The 6,000-nt window shown below is 39.3% G+C and overlaps 1 protein-coding gene across 5 annotated transcripts in view; it reads right to left on the minus strand.

Moving 5' to 3' along the window:
• LOC134531074 (TAR DNA-binding protein 43-like) overlaps nt 1-1,754 on the minus strand; it is a 76,209-nt gene extending 74,455 nt beyond the window's left edge. The window contains exon 1 of one of the 5 annotated variants that reach the window (XM_063366605.1): nt 1,545-1,754. The gene's annotated coding sequence lies outside the window, so the exon portion shown is untranslated. The other 4 variants (XM_063366606.1, XM_063366607.1, XM_063366603.1 and 1 more) reach the window with 4 other exon arrangements.
• Between the last annotated feature and the right edge of the window lie 4,246 nt (nt 1,755-6,000).

Here is a 6,000-nt window from a genome sequence, read left to right on the forward strand (position 1 = left end):
TTATTGTAAATAAATATGCAACTAATGAAAACTAATGGTCAATTAGGTTATGTTAGCTACATTAAAATACTTCAAAACATTGTAGATGGTTGATTTGGTTAGGATAGCTACATTAAAAATACTGTGAAATTATGAAAACGGTATCCTAGCGCTGGATAGCTACATATTAAAAAGTTATTTGCTAAGCAACCATAAAATGATTTTACAGTTTTTTTAATGTAGCTATACTTACCTAATATAACCAACCATCCACAATGTTTTAAAGTATTTTTAATTACTTCTTGCTAATTTTAAGAAAAGAAGGCTTGCCAACGTGAGTATTCGGGTATGTCCAGAAGGATGTGTGAATCGTAGGCTTCCCGCTTAACTCCGCATCAGTGCACAGCATGAAAATTAAAAAATTCCATATCTCCTAAAGTATTTGGAATTTCTGATCTCCGCCGGGTTTAATGAAAAGAGGAAGTTAAAGAGCACAGAATAAAGGTATTTTCGGATTTTTAATTTTTTTTTTAAAAAAATCGCCAAAAAATGAATATTAAAAAATTTGATATCTCCAAAAGTAATTGGAATTTTTTATCTCCGCAGGCGGTTCTGAAAAGAGGACGTAAGATAGCATATAATGAAAGTTATTTCATATTTGTACGATTTTTTTTGGCGCTAATCCGTACAATACATATTTACCGAAAACTGTATCAGCTATGCTAAAATAGCACAAAATAAATTGATGTCACCATAGAACAAAAAGGTTATCAGGCCGATAACTCGAAAAAGTCAAGGCTACGCTAACAAAAAATAAGCACATCATGGTAACAGTCGCATCATTACACAGAATACACCTAATGTAATCTATTAACAGTAATTTCTCAGAAACCAGTAGTTACGAATTTTAAATTACTCTTTTCAGGGTAAATAGAGGAACATTTGTAGTGTTAGCAAAAAAATTTGAGATTTTATTATTATTTGTACGAAAAATCCACGACTTAGAAATTTACCAGGCAGTATCCTTTAGGCTCGTTCTACAATGGCATGGAAACAGATCACGCAAACGGAGACGAATCTCCCGGAACACTTCACTATTGCATCCGCTCTTTCCACAATGCAAGGAAACGTAACAAATGGCAACCAATGAGATTACATTTCAAAGTTAAGAAATATAAATTTAATTATAATATTACGCTTCGAGATCATAGCACGGGTAGAATTGGGTAACCTATATAATAACAAGACAAAGTTATAATAAAACACAAGGTATTCTTTTACAATTTTTAACGTATTTAGATTATAAACAAACATGGCCTAATACTTAGTCGAACAGAGCAACTTACACGGAAGAGATCAGCATTACCCAGCTAATCCGTGTCCGTGTTATTGTAAAACTCTGTTTCATGATATCCGTCTCCGTTTCTGTTTCATTGTAGAACGGGCATTAAATTGCACTTTTCAAACTTTAAGGGTCCTTTAATTTAAAAAGATATTCGGGAATAGCGCTAACCTAATAAAAAACACGAGCATTTCAAAGCTGTAGCAGAGAAAATTAGTATTACCTTAGAAAGGGTAGAGTTACTAATATATCTCAAAAACAACGACTTTAAGTACTAAACACTCTGCCTTTTGACATGTATTAAAAAATTAGCCTACTTACAAATCATACAATTTCGAAGGTACAAAAATAAACAAATTATTTGTTTTAGTCGAAGTCTCTTTTTGACCTTTAAACGTTTAAACTCTCGGGGTGACTTTACGCGTTTTATGTGCCGGAAACGGTTTGGCAGTTGCCCTAGATGTTCCTCATTTACTCCATTGTTGCAATTGTGCACGCACGGAAATAAAAAGTCAAAAATTATTCTTATTTTTATGGTTTATAAAAGTAAAATATGGCATGGATAATCAGCATACTGGGTAACCGGATAATCGGGTGTCTAAGGCATATATTTTAAAAAAAAGTAAATGTGTAATAAACTAAACACATTAAAATTATACTTCAATTATTTTACTTAGGACCGGTTTTATGACCCCCGGCTAAACCTACGGCTAAAATTTAACAGCAAGCTAGCTCTTATTTTGGTTTTATGACTCCCTGTTAATGTCTACCTTCCAGTTAAAGTCCCGGCTAAACTACGCGAGTGGATGAACCGGCAGCTAGCTGCTTAACCGGAGGCTAAGCGACAGAAAATAAAATGGCGATGTATCAGGCGAGGTTATTTGTTGATAGTGATGATGACTATTTGAGGAATTCTATTGAATATTTGCAGGATGCGATGGAATAATTTATTACTAAATATAAAATGCTTCGACATATTCGTCGAAGTTTTATTAAAAATTACATGAAAGTGTAGTCAGGCTTTTCGATTCTCGTCAAGTCGTATATTATTATTTGACTTTAATTGATCACGAAGTACATAAACGTATGCAATGTATTGCCGTCGCCCGAGTTCTCGTTTTCGAGATCCGGCGTAGTTCCTAGCAGGAAGGCTGGTTTTTTTATGTGAAACGTGTCCGGGAGGGCACCAGGCTAACTCGGTGGTTAACCACGAGGTGGGTCGTTGGTTACGAATGCCCCTGCGTGGCCCACTAGGAACGGTGGCAGTGGTCGTGGAGTTAGGGGTCCCTGATTACTGATGCACTACTGGCCCTACACAGCATAGCAACAGGGCCGGTGCAAGGTAAACTGGCGCCCTAGGCGAAAAACCTTAATGCCCCCCCCCCCCCTCAAGGACCCCTACGAACACCACAAAAAAAATTTTCTTTGCCTCAAAATACATCACGGAAGCCTAAGAATTTGTCATGAATTAGCATGCTTGTGTTTTTTTATTATTTAGCTTTATACTTTTTACACACTTCAATGGAAAATAGTAATTTTTTTTACAACTTCATAATTTAAAAAAAAAATTATAACATATTAACTGCCAGAGAATCACAGTAAAGGTAGTGGCAGTACATCGATGATACATACGTTTTTTCCAGCAATAAAATTATAGTATGACTGCTTTTCCAGCGATACAATGGCAACACTGTGTGCCAGTTTAGCACCTTGCGCATAGGGGCGAAATGAAAGCAGGCGCGCGTGTCTGGTGGTTCTTATTGCTGCCTCGCATCTGAGCCTCCAACGTGTAAAACAGCACGAGGGAGGCAGGCCTTAGGCCTGTAGCGTTGGTGTGATGTGACATTAGATTAAGTATGAAGCAGCTCTGGAATTAAAGGGTTGGGGGAAATGGGGAGATCCCCGAGAAAACCAGCACGACCAACGGCACACATTTATGTTATAATTTAATAAATTCAAGTGCAACAATAAATTAACAATGTTTTAACCAACCATGCATAATGAGTAAAATTTAAACCAACCATACCTGTTCCACTGTACGAAAATGTCACGTCTTCAAAACTACTTCCATCTTGGCTTAATACACAATAAAATACGAAAACAGCCTAAACAAAAACATTGTAGATGTCAAAATTGCCTTAGGTCAACCAGTGGCACCTAAATGTACCTTTTAGGAAGAATAAAGGTCATCGACAACTGAGAAAACTGGATACGCATTCATTTCAAAATACAGACCGAGTCTTGTGTAGGAGCCACAGCTGGCAGCCTGGCAGGTATGATAACATGTATACAGTTACTGTTTGAAGGGTGTTATTCAAGATTCTGATAAAAAATGTGTGATACTCTATCACGAGAAACACGAGAAAAAGAAAGGTAGTGGGTGCCTCGCCGGTACACCTGCTGCTGCGACAAAGGACAGCACATTTAAAGTCACAACCGATGATGGGTTAGAGGGTGGAGGCTGGAGGTATTGCCATCCTTGGCGCCCATCCTCTAAGTTACACCATGCCCCAGTAAGTTGATATCTACCTCGATAAATGAGTAAAATAAGCAACAAGAGTTCATAGTTTCCCCCGTCCTTGCTTTCCGGCACCGCTTCCTGCTCGAATTAATACCCTCATCGTCTTTCAAGCATATTGCTATTCATAGCCACCCAAATCAATCTCAACTTTACTTTCTTACTTATTACAAATCATATACAGGTCACCGTGGACTTTAAATAATTACTTATATCAATATAAACATTCCAAACTGTTACAAAAATCCATTTTCATCTAGTTTCAATAATCGTTAAACATATTATATCAGCTGTTGTGTGTCGTGCTGCGCCGCCCCCAACTACTTGGTGCCCTAGGCGGTTGCCTAGTTCGCCTATATGGACGTGCCAGCCCTGCATAGCACACTGATCCCTAACTGGATTGGGGAGGTTCACAAATAACATACACGAGTCTGGTTTGCATTGTCATATACACATCGTGCATGGAGTATGCGGAGTGGATGTTTAATTAACGTTGGCAATTACACTTGCAGTTTCAATTACACTATCTTCCCTACACAAATTACACTATGTTTATACTGGGCACTCTGACGTGTCGTCACTAAGATTAAGCCCTCACGCCAGTCGAGGTCGAGGGGGAGAGTTCGATTGGAGTCGGCCAATCCCGTAAATTGCAAACGGCGATGCTCGGGCCCACCTGTGTGGACTGCAGCTAGCTATAAAATTAGTTAAAAGTCCTTAACTAGATGTGGCCGGTGCCTGTGCACCACGGCTATTAACCAAATGTCTTTTATGGTGGGGGTCGGCCCGCGCCGTATGCTGCACTGCCCCGTGTAATGCGTTGTGCGGGGAGTTTTACGTTTAAGCGGCTGGGATAGGCCCTACACCGTAAAAGGACCGGGCGCACACGGGGAGTTAATTAAAAAAAGGTTCCGAAGCGTGACTATAATTACCAGAATTAAATCAGTGTAGACAATGGTTGAAGGCTCCCCGTAGGACGCACGTCCGTCCCGGTCCGGGAGTCGCTCTGTACTGGCGTCTGGCCCTGGCGTGAGGGGATGGGTTAGCATCAGCTCGCGCCAAGGTTTCTAAAGTTCCGTTATTAGTAAAATATTATATTAAAAAAAGATTGTAAGTGGCTCTAAATTCACACATTAAAAATTAACAATTAACCTAATACATATATATGTTTTGGAAATTGGATTTAACATGTTTACATTAATTCAGTTTGAATAATCTGAGTCACACTGGAGACTGTTCGTCGCTTGATGACTGCTCCAGTGGCGAATGATACATGAAAATTTGGGGCGGTTTAAATTAAGTCACACACTACTTTATTTAAATTAGGCTGAAGGCCGCAAGGGGAGCACTTACAAATGTATTAATAAAAAACCACACGTGAGTGACCCAGGCACTACTACGTCGCACTTCCTTTGTACGGGGTTGTTAATTAAAAGTGAATTGATCATTAATGTATGTTGAATTTACAATGTACTGGGATCGTGTTGTCTGGTCGATTAAGGCATGGGCTTTGATTCTACCTTTGCTCCGCGGTGCTCGCCTGACTCGGGTGGGCCATGGCTAGGGGTGCGTTCCGTTAGCGGGGTCCGATACTGGCGGTTGCAGGTCGGGCTTTAGGGTGGCCTTCGGTCGGACAAAGTCAGTATATAAACTTAAATGTTCCTGCTTTAGAATATGTGTAAATTAGTGAATTTTAAAATTGCACAACGAGGGTTATTATTGCCTATAAAATGTGTGTTTTCGTGGAAGTTGTATCTGTGAATTTTTATTCCTAATACAGTGGTTATATGCCGGGAATGAAATACACTTCATACGACTTCAGATGTGGTTATAATTCAATGAATACAATTGAATGTGAAAATAAATGTTACCCAATTATCCCTTCCCTATCTAACAAACCTTTAGGTACCTACCTACTTATTATCTACCTGCCACGCAAGTGCAAAACGAAAACAGCACTGGAATTATTCTGTTTCCCGTATCCAAGTTTATCCCTTGATCCCATCGGCATGACCCTTTATATGTTGGTCTTGTTTTACATTATACTTGCTGTTTTAATTTAGAATGTTGAAAAATCCTTACATAACACTGCCGTCGTCCGGGGTCTCGGGCTCGAGTCCCGGTGTGGCTCCTAGTGGGAAAAGGCGGTTCTTGCTACGTA

This window comes from Bacillus rossius, chromosome 3 (genome assembly GCF_032445375.1).
Source record: "Bacillus rossius redtenbacheri isolate Brsri chromosome 3, Brsri_v3, whole genome shotgun sequence".
In the NCBI taxonomy this organism is placed as follows: Eukaryota; Metazoa; Arthropoda; class Insecta; order Phasmatodea; family Bacillidae; genus Bacillus; species Bacillus rossius.